The following is a 19,703-nucleotide window of genomic DNA, read 5'->3' as shown; positions in this document are numbered from 1 at the left end:
AATGTCCACAGGTGTAGGTTAAGACTCCATAAGATACCTGTGATACATTTGCCTATATGTCTCAGTTTAATTCTCCCTGCTTGCCATTGTGATTACCATCCGGTTATTGAAGTGCTAATGTCCCCTCACTATTTCTAAAGGTTAATTGATCTATTGTGTTGTGTGAAGGAGATCTGTGTTTATGTGGCTTGTGTTAATTATTCTGATTGCTTCATTGTGGTAATTATCTCTCTATATGCGGGGTCGAGTTGTCTAGTTAATGTATTTAGTGCAACTAGTACTCAACTCCACTGATGTCATTATCTAAAGAAAATGTGTTTTCAGACTCGGCTCCGTCGTGTCTGCCTACTCATCTGTATGGAAGCCCCAGTGTGAGGGGGGCGGAGATTTGTCATTGTAACAGTTTTGGAAATGACATATAAGCTGTGTGTTATAACATTAAACTCAGTCTTGGTTCCAGCATCCAGTCTTGACTCATGTGTGGGGGATCCTGTGATGGTCTTGTATGGAGAGGAGGGAATGCTTGACGGGGATATCATACCGATACCGTCACAATTGGTTGGTAGCAGTGGGATTTTCCCTTCTACTCTCCTTTACACCCGGGATTCCAAGCAGACACTGGAAGAACTACTGGAAGTTCGTGGAAGGATTGCTAGCAACAAAACCGAACGGGTCATCATAGCAGAATCAATGGAGATAGACCAGGAGAACGGGATTGCAGCAACGCCAGCGGTACAAGAGATGGAGACACCAGTGATTCAGGAGGAGGAATCGCCAGCCAACAAGCTAATGAGAGAGAAGCTAGCATGGTTCGGCCCGAACCCAACGCCGGATGTGGTGCTGAAAGTGATGGACCTGTTAGTAAACGCAGAACTACAGTTAAAACTGTCAGCAGTCCAACAAGCAGCCGCACCTTCTCCGAACAGTGAGTACAGCACAGCAGACACAAGGAAGATTCCGTTTAGCGCTTTTAAAGCTTTTGATGAAAAGGACTGTGAGATTGATAACTACCTGGCGGATTTTGAGCGACAATGTAACCTGCACCGAATAGCTAGAAGAGAGTGGGTTGCAATATTGTCAGGCAAACTGTCAGGCAAAGCTTCTGATGCTTTCCGGACCGTGCCAGATCAGGATATCCATAGCTACGCCCGGGTTAAAGAAGTGCTCCTGGCTCGTTATGCAGTAACCCCAGAGTCCCACCGACAGAAGTTCAGGGACTCACGCAAAACCACGAAAGACTCTTACGCGGAATGGGCATGCCAGTTGTCCCTGTCGGCCTCTAACCGGGTTAACAGCAGCCAGGCCACCACCGCAGAGGACATTTTGCAACTAATGCTCCTGGAGCAATTTTACAATCACATCCAGACGGACGTCAAAGATTGGGTCAGAGATCGCAGGCCCATGACTCTACCAGAGGCCGCGAAGTTGGCGGATGAATATGCGGATACTCGCAAGACAAACCAGGTCACACCACGGGTACAAACTGCACGACCAACGGCGCCCTCACACCCACCAGCCGCTAGATACCAACCGCCTAACAGACCGATGACATCTAGCCCTCGCTACCCACGCCAGGAGGACAACGAACAACGCTGCTTCCGGTGCAAACAGTTGGGTCACTTCAAGCAGAATTGCCCCATGAATGACAACACCAGGTCAAATTGGTCTCAACCTGGGTACCGCCCACCAGCAGCAGCCCATTGTGTAGACTCGGCTTGGGATCCCCAGAAGCTGGGTCAGGAAGAACCATTGGGCACCCCTTACGAAGCCCTCATGGTACAATCTGTTATTACGGACAACATGGAACACCATTGTCAGCTGGTCATGGGCGACAGCCATGAGCCGGAGGGGCCTTGGAGGGAGCTGGGCAGAAAGAGGCACCGCCAGCTACCCTCCAAGAAGAAGAGGTCCTGGAAGTCATATAACCAGCGGACCTGGGAGGAGAAGAAGCGACTGGAGGAGATGGAATCGCAGCGGGCGCCCCAGATGCGGGCCGAGATGTTCGCCAAGGGCCCACCGGTGGCCCCTTACACCACCACCCAGTTCCTGATGATGAAGGACCACGTGGCGAGCCTGCAGGACATGAGCAAGCAGGATCTGATCCGTGAGTACATAGAGCTGGAGGAGTGCATAAGCCGCATGGAGGAGGAGAACAACCACCTGAGGTCACAGCGGGCTGACCCCCCCAGGCTCCATGAACTGGAGATGGAGCTGGAGAAGCTCAAAGAGGAGAACCGGCGGCTGCGGAGGGAGCAGGGGGTGGCTGACCTTATGGGGCTCTGAGTCCCCTCCCCCCCCGGACTCTGAGCACCAGTGCTACAGCATTTCAACAAATATAACTTTTTCTTTTTATGAATCTCCTGTGACTGTCACTTCAGAGCCATAACCTGCCCCTCCCATAGCGGGACACCTAGATGGCGGCGCACAGACCCATTCGCCGTCTTCACACTGACTTTGCAGATCGCACAAAGACTTGGGGACTGACCGGCGTGTGATCTGACGACCCGGTGGCATACCTGAGTCTGAAGCAGTTGCCAAGGGAGGTCAGTCATGCCAAACGGAGTTAACCTCGGACTAAAAGCTCTGAACCCGTCAACCCTACTGGACCAGGGAAGGTCCAACCGGGTTTTCCGGAGCAGGGAGAAAAAGGGGGGCCATTGTGATACATTTGCCTATATGTCTCAGTTTAATTCTCCCTGCTTGCCATTGTGATTACAATCCGGTTATTGAAGTGCTAATGTCCCCTCACTATTTCTAAAGGTTAATTGATCTATTGTGTTGTGTGAAGGAGATCTGTGTTTATGTGGCTTGTGTTAATTATTCTGATTGCTTCATTGTGGTAATTATCTCTCTATATGCGGGGTCGAGTTGTCTAGTTAATGTATTTAGTACAACTAGTACTCAACTCCACTGATGTCATTATCTAAAGAAAATGTGTTTTCAGACTCGGCTCCGTCATGTCTGCCTACTCATCTGTATGGAAGCCCCAGTGTGAGGGGGGCGGAGATTTGTCATTGTAACAGTTTTGGAAATGACATATAAGCTGTGTGTTATAACATTAAACTCAGTCTTGGTTCCAGCATCCAGTCTTGACTCATGTGTGGGGGATCCTGTGATGGTCTTGTATGGAGAGGAGGGAATGCTTGACGGGGATATCATACCGATACCGTCACAATACCCCCCTCCCAAATTGAAAGACATAAAAGGCTTTAAAATATGATAGGTTAAAATAATAGTTATTCAGTAATATCATAGAATGTTAGAGGATTGAATTTAAATTTAAGCGAGCTCTAATGTTCCAATATATAAGAAAATATAGCCCCTAACTGATTATACTCCAGGAGACGCATTTAACGGGGGAAAAGATAAAAACCTTATAAAAAGCCTGGATACAAAAGGAATATCATGCCACTTATTCATCATATGCTAGAGGGGTATCAGTTCTAGTTAATAAGTCCTTTCCGGGGAAGGTGGAAAAAGCCCATATAGACATACAAGGGAAATATGTAATCTTGCTGTACACGATTGGACAGCAAAGATATATTATAGTGGCAATATATATTCCACCCCCTTCTCAGTTGAAATTTTAAATGAGATAATGGGAAATATTATCCAATATTTTCCAGCTAAATTGTTGCTTATTGGAGATTTTAACTCGGTGCTCTCTGCAGAGCTGGATAGACCAAGACCCCCTAGACAGCATTCAGCTGACTTGTATAACTGGGCACAAACGACAGGGGTAACAGAGATATGGAGGTGGAGAAATCCAGAAAAAATAATGTATTCCTGCTACTCCACTTCTTATAAAACAGCGTCCAGGATAGATTTGGCATTTGCAGATCCTACGATGTTGATAGACATTGCAGTAGTAGTATATTTACCGAGTGGTCTGTCAGATCATGCCCATTTACTCGTTATTAGAATTCCGAGCTCTAGGAATGCAGCACTGTGGAGGTCATCCCCACAATGGGTGTCATATCCAGAAATAGCAGAAATGATGACAAACACAATAAATGAATATTAGGAAAATAATGAAGGATTATCCTCGGTGGATATAGTATGAGATGCGTTCAAGGACAATATATTTCAAATATTGCAGCAGTAAATAAAAAAAAGAAGGCTAGGGCACACGAGTTACAAATACAGGTAGAATGTAATAAGGAAAAATATAGTCAAGACCCAAATTATTCCAATTTTGATTTAGTGATAGCTGCACAAAAGGGAACTACAACTGCATATGGAGGAAATAACTAGGCTGGAAGTACATAAAAAGGCAAAATATCTTTGAACAAGGAGACAAAAGTGGGAGGTTCTTGGCCAGATTGGCACAACAAGAACCCCAAGCTACAACTATAGCAGAGATAGAGGTGACAGAGGGAATAAGAAATACATAGATGCCAGACACGATGTAGCAGGGCATTTCTATTTGTAAAAGGGGAAATAGGCAATATAAGGGTTACATTAGCTACTTTGTATGCCTCTAATGAGAGTCAAGCAAATTTTTTGAATAAGGCCCTTGGGTGCCTTATGGAATTTACAGATGGGAACCTGATTTTAGGGGGTGACCTGAATATCCCTCTAGATGTAAAGGAGGACACATCCTCTGGAGTGTCATCCATTTCCCATAGTGCTCGAAAGCGCATCGCTCAAATTTTGAACAAAGAACCAATTAATTGATATATGGCGGCTGCTACACCCTAAAGAAAAGGACTATACATTTTTTTCTATCCCTCATAGATCGTACTCCCGGATAGATCTTTTTCTGATTCCACATGCTTAACTCCATTCAGTAAAAGAATCCAAAATAGGGTTACAAGATTTTTCTCGGCCAAGATCAAACCAATGGAGACTACATGAGAGTTTATTACGAGATTAAGAGGTTTTGGAAGATGTGACTAAGGAAATTTTTATTTCAATACTAATGACACTCCAGACTGCGACCCAGGAATAATATGGGAAGCGCATAAGGCGGTCATTAGGGGGGTGATGATAAAACATGGGGCCAAGATTAAGAGGGAACGGTCAAAACAGCTTAAAGGTCTACTGGAAGAACTAGCCCTATTGGAATGGAAGCATAAACAGATACGCTCAACATCTGTAGAGAGAGATCTCGCTAGAAAACGAACACAAATCACAGATCTTCTCCATTATAAAGCAAAGGCAGACATACAAAGATGTAGGAAAATGTCATATGAATCAGGAGATAAATGTGGGAAATTACTAGCTAGAGCTTTACGAGATCAGAAGTTAAGTAATTACATCCCCCAGATTTCTACATCTAATAACTCAAAGGTTATGAAACCACAGAATATAGCCCGAGAATTTCAAAATGATTACCATTCACTGTATAATCTTTAGAGTAAACCCCCTACAGTAAACCAGATAGAGCAATATCTCTGAGTCATTAATGCCTAGACTCCCGGAAGGAGCTAGGGAGAAATTAGATGAACCTATAACTAGGGTTGAGCGAACCCGAACTGTAAAGTTCGGGTTCGGTACGGACTTTGGGGTTTTCCCGAACACGGACCCGAATAATTGGAAAAAGTTCGGGTCCGGGAAAAAAAAAATGCGGAGGTACCCGCAAATTCAATAACCAGACCTTTCAGGTCTGGTATGGATATTAAGGGGAACCCCGCCGTCAATTTAAAACAAAAATGACGTGTGGTTCCCCCTAAATATCCATAACCAGACCCGTTATCCGAGCACGTTGACCTGGCCGGCCGCAGAAAAGAGGGGGGGACAGAGTGCGGCCCCCCCTCTCCTGAACCGCACCAGGCCGCATGCCCTCAACATGGGGAGGATGTCCCCATGTTGATGGGGACAAGGGTCTCATCCCCACAACCCTTGTCCGGTGGTTGTGGGGGTATGCGGGTGGGAGGCTTATCAGAATCTGGAAGACCCCTTTAACAAAGGGGACCCCCAGATCCTGACCCCCCCTGTGTGAAATGGTAATGGGGTACACTGTACCCCTACCATTTCACGAAGGAAGTGTAAAGTCTTGGAAAAAAACACACACACACTGTAGAATAAAGTCCTTTATTAATAATAAAAAAAAAAAAAAAACTCCAGCGGTGATAATCCACTCGTTCCCGGCTTCCTGCTCCAACGTTGTCCTGATCCTGCAACGGCTGCGGGTGATCTCCAGCGATGAGAAGATCCAGCAACGGATGATCTCCGCTCCAGTGATGAGAAGATCCATACATCCGGAGCGCAGCATCCCCGACCTCCTCTCACCGCTGGACAGAGCCCAGCAAATGACGCGCTGAAGCTGTGACATTACTTATATAGAGGAGGCAGGGCCACCCGTCACGTGACCCTGCACCCTCTGCTACGTCACTGTGGAAGCCCAGGAAGAGGGAAGCTGGCGCTTACCCAGTGACGTAGCAGAGGGTACGTCAGAGGGTGCGGGGTCACGTGACGGGTGGCCCTGCCTCCTCTATATAAGTAATGCCACAGCTTCAGCGCGTCATTTGCTGGGCTGTGTCCAGCGGTGAGAGGAGGTCGGCGATGCTGCCCTCCGGATGAATGGATCTTCTCATCGCTGGAGCGGAGATCACCCGTCGCTGGATCTTCTCATCGCTGGAGATCACCCGCAGCCGTCGCAGGATCAGGACAACGTTGAAGCAGGAAGCCGGGAACGAGTGGATTATCACCGCTGGAGTTTTTTTCTTTATTCTACGGTGTGTGTGTTTTTTTTTACAAGACTTTACACTTCCTTTGTGAAATGGTAGGGGTAGTGTACCCCATTACCATTTCACACAGGGGGGGGGCAGGATATGGGGGTCCCCTTTGTTAAAGGGGTCTTCTAGATTCTGATAAGCCTCCCGCCCGCATACCCCCACAACCACCGGGCAAGGGTTGTGGGGATGAGACCCTTGTCCCCATCAACATGGGGACATCCTCCCCATGTTGAGGGCATGTGGCCTGGTGCGGTTCAGGAGAGGGGGGGGCGCACTCTGTCCCCCCCTCTTTTCTGCGGCCGGCCAGGTCAACATGCTCGGATAACGGGTCTGGTTATGGATATTTAGGGGGAACCGCACGTAATTTTTTTTAAATTGACGGCGGGGTTCCCCTTAATATCCATACCAGACCTAAAGGGTCTGGTTATTGAATTTGCGGGGACCTCCGCACATTTTTTTTTTTTTAAAAGTCTGTGTCCCATTGCTTACATTGGGGTTCGGGTTCCCGAACTTTTCTTTTTTTAAGTTCGGGTTCGGACCCGAACCCGAACATCCAGGTGTCCGCTCAGCTCTACCTATAACTAAAGAAGAAGTAGAAGAAGCAGTGAGAGCGACTAAACTGGGGAAAGCGCCGGGCCCGGATGGCTTCACAGCCCAATATTATAGAACACTGCTTCCCTCATTATCTGATTATATGACTAAGCTATTTAATGCACTGGGGTCCTCAGAATCCTTAACAAAAGAAACTTTGTTAGCATATATCGCAGTGATACCGAAGGAGGGAAAAAATCCGGCTCTGTGGGAGTTATCGCCCAATTTCCCTCTTAAATCAGGATCTTAAACTATTCGCAAAGATCTTGGCGAATAGGATCCAACAGTATGTACCGAATCTGATACACCTAGACCAGGTCGGATTTGTCCCTGCACGCGAGGCCCGAGACAATACTACAAAAGCTATTAATTTACTCCAGATAGTGAACACAACTAAGACGAAGTCGGTGTTCTTGAACACGGATACCGAAAAGGCTTGACAGGGTGAACTGGAGTTATATGCAGGCGGTATTGCAGTATATAGGTTTTGGTAATAAATCATTACAATGGATCTCTGCTATCTACTCCTGTCCATCAGCTCGAGTAAGGGTCAATGGAATATTATCCGGAACTTTGGATATTTCAAATGGGACACGACAGGGATGCCCCCTGTCCCCACTTCTTTTTGCCCTGTCGTTGGAACCTTTTCTTTGTACAATACGATTGAATCAGAACATTGGAGGAATACAAATAAAGAATACTCAATGTAAAATTTCGGCATATGCAGACGATATGTTATTCACACTTACTAACCCGGTGATTACAATACCGAAACTGATGAGATAATTTGAGCGATATGGTGTGATTTCAAACCTACGTATTAATTTCAATAAATCTGAGGCAATGGCGGTTAACCTTTCACAAATAACGATATCACAGCTAAGGCAAAATTTTAAATGGACGGACAGAGCCTTAACGTACTTAGGCACCCTAATACCAATAAATGTAGCAAAGATTTTTTATCTAAATTTTCCACCCTTACTACAAAAGGTCAAGTTATTAGACAAATGGAACCCGGGCTACCACACCTGGCTAGGGTGCTGTAACATCATAAAGATGAGCATACTTCCCAAATTTTTATATTTCAAGCATTACCAGTATATATTCCTTTAAGTTACTTTAAACAGTGTCAGAGGATAATATTTGAGTTTATATGGGCACATAAACAGCCCAGGATACAGCGGAAGCAATTGACTCTCACCAAGACACAAAAAGGCCTATCAGTACCGGATATATACGGAAATATTATCAAGCAGCACATCTAAACAGAACTATAGACTGGAATAGACACAGGGATACTAAATTATGGGTTCAAATTGAACAAGCCCAATCACAGATTCCTTTAAGTGGATCCCCCTGGTGTTACACGGCACTGCCTAGAGAGGTGAGAGAGCATCCGGTGGTGGGAAACACGGCTAAGCTCTGCTCGATGTTGTTCCCCACTTTGGGAATAGTGTCTTCTACCTCCCCCCTGTATCCGGTACTAGGTAACCCTATATTTCAACCAGGATGTGAAGGAAATGATTTTCGACATTTAGTCGATACAGGATGCATTTATGCATCCAGTTTCATTCAAACAGGGGCCTGGCCGACAATAGGGGAAATGACTGAACAAGGGAGCAGATTTGGGCTTAAATTTTGGAATGCACTACAGCTCGCACATTTTTTTAGCGCCCTCCCAGACCCAGGTATGTTTGCTAGACCTCTTACCATCTTTGAGAATCTATGTAATGGAAAGGGAGTAATATCCCACACACTTTAGTGTGTTATGGTTTATTAATAACACAGATTAAAGTATATCCCTTGAAACGCATTCGGGAATGGGAAAGGGAAATGGGGAAGATTTTAAGTCCGGAACAGCAACAAAAGAGGTTTAGGGTGACACACGAGACATCAAGATGTACTAGAAAACAAGAAACTAATTTTAAGATTTTTACTAGGTGGTATAAATCACCAGAAACATTTAATAAAATCTTCCCAGATCTATGTTGGAGATGTCAGAGAGAGAAAGGTACTATGCTACATATCTTTTGGGACTGCCCCAGGCTGAAAACCTTTTGGGTAGAGATCATATGAACTCTTCAACGCTTTACAGATTTAATTACCCAGCATTTTGTCTTTTACATGTGAATGACATCTCAGAGAAGAGCTATAAAGAATCCCTTATCTGTAATTTTCTAGATACTGCAAAGGCTTGCATACCATTGAAATGGAAATCAACAACACCTCCAACAATACAAATGTGGGCCCGTAAAGTGAAGGAGATTAGCAGGTTGGAAGACCTGGTTCTCTCCTCACGTCAACAACAGGAAAGATATCTCAGGATTTGGGCGCCCTGGAACTCTTTCTTGGTCTTTGAGGGGGAAACTCTCCTTGACAATGAGGAAAACACGTAGGAGATGTGAATGGAGTAAGGGCAGAAAGTAGGTGAAAGGTCGACCTCCCGTCTGGCAGATCGAAGGAAGGGGAGGTTAATGAGGGTTTGGGGGGGGAAGGGGAGGGATTAATCCTTTGTTTTTTTGGGGGGAAGGGGGGATATAGGGAATAAATTATATTGGGTAGGAGATCCTTGTTTCAAAAGGGCAATAGGGCCAAGGTAACTCCCGACTGTAGGAGAACAGGAGGGAAGGAATATTGTTGATAAGTTATGGTTTAAATATTGAATGTTATACCATGGGTTCTTTGTTTTTTTTGGTTACCTAGTGGTCTGATGTATTTGTTATCAATATAGTAAAGTGCTAATATTATTGTCGGTTTAAACTTGTAACTGCCTAATTATTGAAAATAAAATGAATATTTGAAAACACGAAAAACGACATTTTAAAAAACGACGTGAAAAAATGCAGCATGTTCGATTTTTTTTTTGTCGTTTTTCAGAAGCCGAAAAACGGATGTGAAGCCCACACACGATCATTTTAAATTACGTTTTTAAAAACATTGTTTTTTTTCATGCCGAAAAACGACTGTGTGTACGCGGCATAAGAATATTTTATGTGAATGTGATGAAATGTTTGTAAATATGATTTTATGGGAAACTTCTGAGTGAGTTGAACAATCAAAGCTGTGAAATGTATATATGAATATGAAAGAGGAAAAATGTAATAAAGAGATTTAAAAAAAAAAAAAGTTTAAAACAGTACCATCATCCAAAATCTAGTGAGATAGTAAGAGGACTCAGAGAACCCCAAGGACCCCAAAAATCCACTATTGTTTTTTTCACCTTTAATCCTCTAAATAAAAATTGGCTACAGCAGCACTATTTCATTTTTGGTCACCTACTGCATGATTTATCCACTATTTTGTCCATTTCCAGTTCCATTCCCCTTCTACCTTCTGTCCTTGACCCTTCCCCCCATTATTCTAATGGTCTACAACCGTGACCATTTTGTTGTGGTTATATATGGACATACAGGCACTATTGGCTTCTTATTGTGAATTTAAAAAAGAAGAAAAAATTGCGCCAACCAGTGATATAATAATATGAACAGTGAAGTCCTTTGTGTTTTCTACAAGTGGAACACAGAAAAAAATTTGGGTGCACCATATGAGTGCATAAAACATGAACAAATTATTAAAAGTCCATAAACGAAAATGTGTGCACCATATAAGTGCATAAAACATGAACAAATTGTTAAAAGTCCATAAACGAAAATTCCAACCCGGACAGCACCCAGTGTGAAGATGATTGACAGTTGTGACCCGCCACCATATGGACTGAGGCTTACCAAAAGGTAATTTGATAACAACGTTATTCAAATTACTGCAGGATACTTCCAAAGCGCCGGATAATAGCCAGGAATAGATCAGGTCACGGTCCCTTTAAGAGATCCACGATGGGATGCAGCAGCATATACTAACGATAATCGTCCTCATCGTTAGTATATGCTGCTGCATCCCATCGTGGATCTCTTAAAGGGACCGTGACCTGATCTATTCCTGGCTATTATCCGGCGCTTTGGAAGTATCCTGCAGTAATTTGAATAACGTTGTTATCAAATTACCTTTTGGTAAGCCTCAGTCCATATGGTGGCGGGTCACAACTGTCAATCATCTTCACACTGGGTGCTGTCCGGGTTGGAATTTTCGTTTATGGACTTTTAACAATTTGTTCATGTTTTATGCACTTATATGGTGCACACATTTTCGTTTATGGACTTTTAATAATTTGTTCATGTTTTATGCACTCATATGGTGCACCCAAATTTTTTTCTGTGTTCCACTTGTAGAAAACACAAAGGACTTCACTGTTCATATTATTATATCACTGGTTGGCGCAATTTTTTCTTCTTTTTTATATTTGTTTTGTGTTAGTTCACGCTATTGCAGCCTTCCCATTTATTCACTTAATTCTTATTCGATTAGCGCAATTTTCTTTTTTCCTGATTCTTATTGTGAATTGTTTACAGGTATATAAATAAAATTGTGACGTGAGCCGCACAGAGTAACTTCTATCACGGGGCAACATAAATTTTATGAAAATGGGAGAATAAAATTTGATAAAAATCAGGTAAAAACTAGCGTATTAAGAAGATAAAAAAAAAAAACACAACACGAACAAGATAATAATAGCGGTAGCCATGGTCAGAGAAAATAAAAACGGGTGTTAAAATTAGGACTCCGGAAGTGATGTTTTAAGAGAAGGCATAAAATCAATTGCCAATAAAATCAGTAGCCATAGATATTCTTATATATTCTAAAATAAATTGCAGTATAAAAAAATGTATATTGTGCCGTTATGAGGAGGGCCAAATATGATAAAATTAGAGAGGACTGGTAAACAGTTCGAATGGTGGTAACTTTCAATCGGTAGTTAGCTGTTCTTATCCACATTTTTAAAATGTGTTTTGGTACAAATTTTTTCGTCTTCCTGCATGATTTCCAGATCTAAAAAGGTGACGTTATGTTTGCCAATATCCCATGTCAGAGTGATGTTCCTATCATTTACATTCAAGTTTTCTAAGAATAGTACCAATCGTGTTTCTTCTCCTTTCCACAAGATAAAGATGTCATCTATGTATTGTTTAAAAATTACAAGCTCGATGGGGGTATCCAAAAAGACGTTCTCATCTTCCCACTTCGCCATGAATAGGCTTGCTACACTTGGTGCGAATTTGGCACCCATCGCGACACTTTTTTTGATGGTAGTAGTTCCGGTCATACCAAAAAATAACAATTTTTGAGACAGAAATCTAAACATTTAATTAGATATTTCCTTTGCGGGCATGGTAGTTCAGTATGCTTCCTTAGTCCTCATTTCGTAGCTTTACAGGCCTGGTGATGAAAAATAATTGTATATAGCGAGGACACGTCTGCTGTCGCCAAGATCCATGGACCTCTGTCCTTAGGCAATTCTGCCAAGATCTGGAGTATTTGTTTTGTCTCTCTTAGGTAAGCTTCGGTTTTCTTTACAGCAGGTTGTAAATAATTGTCAATATATTGTCCCATTCTTGAAGTGAGGGAATCTACCATTGACAATAGGTCTGGGGGGAAGGTTTATCTTATCCTTGTGTATTTTTGGTAATGAATAAATAATGGGTGTCCGACTTGCTCCTGGGATTAAAAATGTGGCCTCATTTTTGTTTAAAATGTTCCTTTTCATTCCCAGGTGTACAACCAATTATAATTCTTTCCTACATTTAAAAACTTGATTCCTGGGTAGTTTGATGTAGGTATTGGCATCTGAGTAGATTTGTCATGTTTTCTTTATATTGGTTCTTTGTTAGAATCACGATCCCTCCTCTTTTGTCAGCTGGTCGTATGACGATGTCCTTTCTTTTTGTCAGTTTTCTGATGCCACTTTTCACGAAGTTCGGTTCATCACGTTTCTTGATTTTCAGAGTTTTCAGATCTTCCAAGACAACTTTCTTGAAAACATCTACATACTTGTTGACCGGGGGGTTAAAAACCGATTTATTCCTGTGGACAATTTCCTGATGCGTTCTAGCTGGTTGTGGTTTGTAGGGCTTACTTGCAATATATTTCTTGATATTCAGACTCCTTACATATTTTTGGATTCCTATGTAGGTCTGGAATTTGTTCAGATTTTTAGTGGGTGCGTTTTTTAAGTCTTTGTCAAGAACTCCCACCTCTTCCTGTGTGAGTGGGGTACCGCTTAGATTGAAAATGCCTTCTTTTATTTTTTGCCTGTGCTCTCTTTCCAGATCTTCATCCTCATCTTCCTGGGCTTCTTCTCCAGCCTCTTTGATCTTCCGTTGTCCTCGGTGGATGGTTTTCCGCTCCTTTCCCTAAAAAAACCTTATGTTGTGGATACTGATAGTAGGTCTGGTGGTATCTGTCATCTGTCGGAGGGGCGTATTGATTGTAGGTATGTATGGGGTATTGTTCATATGGACGGTTATGTCCATGGGGTGGGTGGCCAAAGTGGTCTCGCTTTCTGTAATTATTCTCATAATTGGGTGCAGGGTTCCTACCTTGGTAGCCATATGCACCTTGTGGGGGACCTCACTGTTCACATTGGTCATATGGTGGTCTATTCCAATTGTTCGGCTTCTTGTTATTTTTCCAATGAGGTTTTTTCCACCCATTGTGTGGAGTCTGGTTGTACTGGGGTGGTCCTCTTTGGTCCTCTTTGTGGAGTTTGTTGTTTGGGTTTTTTACATCCTTCATTGGGTCGTGTATGTCTCGGTGAATCAATCCTGTTTTTATAGGTTTCTTTGTTAGTCTGAGGTAGCCTGTATGTTACATTATGGTCTGCTGGGGGATTCCCATGGGGTGTTGATCCTGCTTGTTTTCTCTGGCGTGGAGTAGGTAGAAATAGGGTCGAGATGTCCCAAAACCTGATTGTTTTTAAAATCATTAATATCCCTGGTGTATTTTTTGCTTTTTCTTTTTTGGACTTCTTTATCCTTTTTGTTTAAATCTGTTCAATTGTGCAGTAAGTGCAATTAATTCTGCTGATTCTTTGTTAATTTCTTGATTTCTTCTATAGTTTGATATATTTTCCTCAATTTCCTCTGCTTTCTTTTCATTAGAAAATTTAACAATTCCAGTCCTTTCTAACGATAAAAACTTAAAGTGGATGTAAACCCACTCTCGTCCTTTCTAATCTACTGCCATAGTGCTGATCTATAAGGATATAGATGCCTCCTGCATGTATCCTTACCTGTCAAATATCTCCCCTCTGTCTGTTATGAGACCTGAAAAACTGCAGATTCTGTGGGTGGGTCTGTTGTCTGGAGCTCGGTGGGTGGAGTTGTGATGTCAGTAGACTCCCCGCCCTCCTCTACACACCTTGTCAACATGCATTTTTTCCTATGTACTCCTTAGACTGATGCCGCGTACACGCGATCATTTTTCGGCATGAAAAAAAAAACGAAGTTTTTCCAACTTCATCATTAAAACGACGTTGCCCACACACCATCGTTTTTTTAAAATGCTCTAGCAAAGCGCGGTGACATACGACGGCACTATAAAGGGGAAGTTCCATGCGGATGATGCCACCCTTGGGGCTGCTTTAGCTGATTCTGTGTTAGTAAAAGATGATTTGCGCTTTTCTGTCTGTTACAGCGTGATGAATGTGCTTGCTCCATTATGAACGGTAGTTTTACCAGAACGAGCGCTCCCGTCTCATAACTTGCTTCTGAGCATGCACGGGTTTTTAACGCCGTTTTAGCCCACACACGATCATTTTTTACAACCCGAAAAACCACATTGTTTAAAACGTCGTTAAAAAATGCAGCATGCTCTAAAAAAAAAAAAGTCGTTTTTTAGAAGCCGAAAAATGATGTGAAGCCCACACACCATCATTTTAAATTACATTTTTTTAAAAAAAAGTTTTATTCATGCCGAAAAATGATCGTGTGTACGCAGCATCAAGTCTGCTATGATCACTAACATCCAGTCAAAATCCAGAAACGTAGCCACATGACTTCAGAAAAGGCGTGGGGGTGGGAATTAAAAAATAATGCCTGTCTGAAGCTAGTGCATGAGATATGTAAATAACCTGTCACTCACAGCAAGGGGGCGGAATGGACTAAGGTTTTTCTCCAAGTCTGTTTTATTTCACTGAACAATAAAAGAGGATTGCTCAGAGATGGATTAACTGTGTGGCAAGACTGGGCACAGATGATAGGAAATCTTATACTGTACACATTGTGACATCAAAAAATAAATAAAAAAATTTGGGTTTACATCCACTTTAAACCATTCATCAATGGATTCTTTGTCGAATAGACCATCATTGGGTGGGATATCCCATCTAAGACGTCTAGGGACCGGATTGTCTTTCAAATATTGTTCAAAGGTCGTCGTGTCCCACCACAGGCTAACCCCTTTCTCCATGTTGTGGCCCAATGAGAAAATTAGAGATACACAAAGAATCAGCAGAATTCATTGCACTTACTGCACAATTGAACAAAGATTTAAACAAAAAGGATAAAGTCGTCCAAAATAAAAAAAGCAAAAAATACACCAGGGATATTAATGATTTTAAAAACTATCAGGTTTTTAAATGGCAAAGCCAATTCGGACATCTCGACTCTATTTCTACTTACTCCACGCCAGAGAAAACAAGCAGGATCAACACACCCCATGGGAATCCCCCCCAGGAGACCGTAATGTAACATACAGGCTGTTGCGGTACCTCTCCTTCCGAGCTCCAAAGCACACGAACCGCCGCTAACCGCCGAAGTTCAATAGGTTCCAACCGGCAACTCTCTCCATACACCGTCCTTAGTGGCCAGTAACCCAATCCCCTCCAGTAACGAGACCAAGCTCCATTATGAGGGTAAAAGACGAACTCATTTACTGTGGGCTACCCGCCCGTATTTATGCAGGTCTCCCACCTGGTGGACACTCCCCTAGGGGACCAGATGGGAGACTGAAATAACAGACATTTAAAATCTATAACTTTATAACTGCCGAACATTTTATATTCATATAACGTATCCCCAGATAGCCTGGAACTGAGGGCATATTATTGGGGAATAGCGCCCAGATCCCATCCGCATAGTCCGATCGCCTCGTGGTCGACATACGAATGGGCGACTTCATGTAAAACGGCAAAGCAGACGAACACAATATGTCCAGTATACGGATGGGTCCGTCACATGGCTCCCTCCTTGTGGAACACTCCGGCAGACCCGGCTTGACCCTTTGGCGGGTTAACTTGGGGATGACCGGACGGAGAAGGCGTAGAGACGTCTGTTTGCCGAGATAATCCATCCGCATTCCCATTCTGCTTACCGGGTCGGTAGCTGATGGTGAAATTGTAAGGCTGTAGTGCCAGACTCCACCTCAGCAGTCTGCCATTGTCTCCTGAGACCCGGTTAAGCCAAACTAGGGGGTTGTGGTCCGTAATGAGGGAAAATTCTTGTCCGTATAAATAAGGACTCAATTTCTTTAGTGCCCAGACCAGGGCTAAACACTCCTTCTCCACTGCCGCATAACTCACTTCCCTGGGTAGTAGTTTTCTGCTGAGATACGCGACAGGGTGCTCCCCTCCATCTTCCCCGACCTGGCTTAGCACAGCCCCCAGTCCATACATGGAAGCATCTGTATGGACGAGAAAACGTTTGTTAGGCACTGGGGCAGCCAGGACAGGGGCATTCACTAGAGCTTGCTTCAGGGCCCGAAACGCGGCTTCACAAGCTGGCGACCACAGGACCTGCTTAGGTAAGTTTTTCTTAGTCAGGTCCGTCAAGGGCTTGGCCACCGTACTGTAGTCGGGGACAGAACGTCGGTAATACCCTGCCGTCCCCAGGAAGGCTAGCACTTGGGTCTTGGTGATAGGTGTGGGCCAGTTAGCTACCGCCTCGACCTTAGCTGGCTCTGGTCGCTGGGTCCCACATCCTACCCTGTGACCCAAGTACTGCACTTCTGCCATGCCTAAATGGCACTTATCTGGCTTCAAGGTCAGGCCGGCGGCCCAAATCTTGTCCAGCACCACCCCCACGTGGACTAAATGGTCTTCCCAAGTCTCGCTGTAGACCGCAATGTCATCCAGGTACGCACACGCGAAGTCCTGGAAGCCATCGAGGAGTCTATCCACCATACGCTGAAAGGTAGCCGGAGCATTCTTCATTCCAAATGGCATAACCTTAAACTGGTATAGGCCAAATGGGGTGACGAAGGCCGACTTAGGGATAGCATCCTCGGCCAGGGGGATCTGCCAATAACCCTTGCACAGGTCAATGGTGGTCAGGTAGCGCCCCCTGGCAATTGTCTACCCGGGGCATCGGGTACGCGTCAGTGGTGGTCCGTTCGTTGAGCCGCCTGTAATCTACTCAGAACCGGGTGGTCCCATCTTTCTTAGGCACCAGGACTACAGGCGAGGCCCAAGGGCTGTCTGACGGCTCGATAACCCCCAGCCGAGTCATCTCCTGTATCTCCGTCCGCATTTCCTCTCGGACTGCTTCAGGGATACGGTATGGGGGTTGTCGTAGGGGGTTCTGTCCGGGCGGCTCGACTGTGCATAGCTAGTGTGGTGTACCCGGGTTCTTGGGAGAACGTCGCCTGCTTCTCCCACAGAAGCTGTCTTGCCTGTACCTTCTTTGCTGGGTTTAACCGGTCTCCTAGCTGCACAAGGCTCGTAAGGTCCGTCTGGGGATTCCTCTCTAACAAGTCAGGTAAAGGTAAGTTCTCGGGGTCATCCGTAGCTGGGGCACAGACTGCCGCAACATCTTCTGGTCGCTCCTGATACTCCTTTAACATGTTCACATGAAAGGATCGCTGGATCCCTTCATCTGAACAGCTGGCTATAAGGTAGGTAGTATCACATATCTGCGCTAATACTTTATACGGGCCCTGCCAAGATGCTTGCATCTTGTTTGCCTTCACAGGTTTGAGCACTAGAACCTTCTGCCCAACCTGGAAGACCCGCTGTCGGGCGCCCCGATCGTACCACCGCTTCTGTCTCCCCTGGGCTGCCTGGAGATTTTCCCTTACCATCAGGGATAGTTTCTCCATGCGGTCCCGGAGTTCCAGGACATATGGTACTATGGGGGTCCCTTCTTGCTCTGTCTCCCCCTCCCAGTGTCCTCTGAGATCTAGGGGTCCTCGGACCCTTCTCCCATAGAGTAACTCAAAGGGGGAGAACCCAGTAGATTCCTGGGGCACCTCTCTGTATGCAAATAGCAGATGAGGCAGGAATCGCTCCCAGTCTCTGCAAGTGTCAGTAAAGGTCCTCAGCATCTGTTTGAGGGTACCATTAAATCGCTCGCAGAGGCCGTTGGTCTGTGGGTGATACGGTGAGCTAAGCAGCGGTTTAATGCCGCACACCTTCCACAGTTGCTGGGTGAGCACAGCGGTAAACTGAGTTCCCTGATCAGAGAGAATCTCCTGAGGGAACCCGACCCTAGTGAATATCTTAACCAGGGCATCAGCTACTGTCTCTGCCTCGATATTAGACAGCGCTACTGCCTCTGGGTAACGTGTGGCATAGTCCACCACGGTAAGAATGTACTTCTTACCGGAGGGGCTAGCCCTGGCCAGTGGACCTACAAGGTCAACGGCTATGCGGGAAAAGGGCTCCCCAATGATAGGCATCGACTGAAGCCTAGCTTTTGGGTGATCTCCCCGCTTTCCTACCCGTTGACAGGTGTCGCACGTGCTACAATACATCCGCACGTCTCGGTTCAAATTGGGCCAGAAAAAGTTTTGTGTGATCCTATGAGCTGTGCGGTGGGAGCCTAGATGGCCCGCTAACGGCACATCGTGCCCAATCCGTAAAATCTCCTGCCGGTACTTGGCAGGTACCACTAGCTGTCGCTTGTGCGGAGGGGTGCTCGGTTTTTGGGACGGTCTCGGGATCCTGTACAGCCTATCCCCCACCCACTCGTAGTGCTCCCCATCTACTCCTTCCTCCCCTGAGTCGGCCCTGGCCCTGTACTTCGCTAACGTCGGGTCTTCCCTAGTCTCCCTTCCGTACATCTCTGGGGTATCCCAGCCTAAAGGGGCCGGATCTAACATACACGTCGGGGTAGAGGGTCTTACCTGGGTCGCAGCAGCAGGTGGGCCGGCTTCGGTGGCACGGGTCTGGGCCCGGGTCGTGACAGCGTCTACTGCAGCGGGGCCCATGGGAGTATAGGCTGAAAGGAGGGGGGCCAAGTCATTGCCAAGGAGGACATCGACGGGTAAGTCTTTCATAACCCCCACGTTCACTTGTCTAGCGCCCACTCCCCAATCCAAATGTACCCGGGCAACGGGTAGTCGGAACACGGCACCTCCGGCTACTCGTACTGCGACCGTGTCCCCGGTATGTTGGTTCTCTGATACTAGGTGCTTCTGGAGTAAAGTCATGGTCGCACCGGTATCCCGTAGGCCACTGACCTCCTTCCCGTTGACCTTGACACACTGTCTGTGGTGCTGCCTGTTATCTCGGTGGGCCGCCTGAACGGGGTCGGCCTCATGCAGAATACCCCAGCATTCCTCTTCCTCCACACAGTGTGTTGCGGGGAGAGGTGGTCGTGGATT

General features: G+C 45.1%; 1 protein-coding gene across 1 annotated transcript in view; it reads right to left on the bottom strand.

Moving 5' to 3' along the window:
* The window catches only part of LOC120940513, a 308,239-nt gene that overhangs the window by 61,693 nt on the left and 226,843 nt on the right, over nt 1-19,703 (bottom strand). The window lies entirely within an intron of this gene.

The sequence above is a fragment of the Rana temporaria genome, chromosome 5 (genome assembly GCF_905171775.1).
Source record: "Rana temporaria chromosome 5, aRanTem1.1, whole genome shotgun sequence".
In the NCBI taxonomy this organism is placed as follows: Eukaryota; Metazoa; Chordata; class Amphibia; order Anura; family Ranidae; genus Rana; species Rana temporaria.
Note: the sequence above shows the minus strand (reverse complement) of the source record. Positions and strands in the feature narration are given on the sequence as shown.